The sequence below is a fragment of the Cyprinodon variegatus genome, unplaced genomic scaffold, assembly GCF_000732505.1.
Source record: "Cyprinodon variegatus isolate N-32 unplaced genomic scaffold, C_variegatus-1.0 Scaffold1221, whole genome shotgun sequence".
In the NCBI taxonomy this organism is placed as follows: domain Eukaryota; kingdom Metazoa; phylum Chordata; class Actinopteri; order Cyprinodontiformes; family Cyprinodontidae; genus Cyprinodon; species Cyprinodon variegatus.
In genome coordinates this window covers 144,637-145,127 of record NW_015151674.1, presented here as the reverse complement: position 1 = coordinate 145,127, position 491 = coordinate 144,637, and the positions used below count along the sequence as shown (strand labels likewise).

The 491-nt window shown below is 48.7% G+C and overlaps 1 protein-coding gene across 1 annotated transcript in view; it reads left to right on the top strand.

Moving 5' to 3' along the window:
- LOC107102239 (primary amine oxidase, liver isozyme-like) overlaps positions 1-491 on the top strand; it is a 50,813-nt gene that overhangs the window by 25,702 nt on the left and 24,620 nt on the right. The gene's annotated exons all lie outside the window — the stretch shown is intronic.

The following is a 491-nucleotide window of genomic DNA, read 5'->3' as shown; positions in this document are numbered from 1 at the left end:
TGATTGCATTGACTCATTGACTCTTCAGCAGTTCCTCACACTAAGCATTCTTGTAGCGACAGTGGAGAGGAAAAACTCCCATTTAACAGGAAGAAACCGCCAGCAGAACCAGGCTCCTTGTGAGCGGCCATCTGCTGAGGCCGACTGGGGTTCAAGGAGACAGAAGCAGAGATACAAAAAGCAGCTGTACAAGGCCGCCCCGTCCAGGAAACACACAGCCAGGCAGACGAGCTCCGAGCCAGCTCCCATGTCAGAGGATGAAGAGAGCAAATCCTATGTAGTGATTAGGGCGGACATTCGGACACAGCCCCAATGGAGAGATTACTGCTGCAGTCATCAAAAAGCCCCATGAGGAACTATAAAAAAAATAAATAAAAAAAAAACAAGAAAAAGAGAGGTACAGTGTAAACTCAGTGAGCACAGCTTTCAGATCATAGCTTCATTGCAACCAAACACTCTCCTGTGAGGGCGGAAAGCGGTGAAAGCGGCGG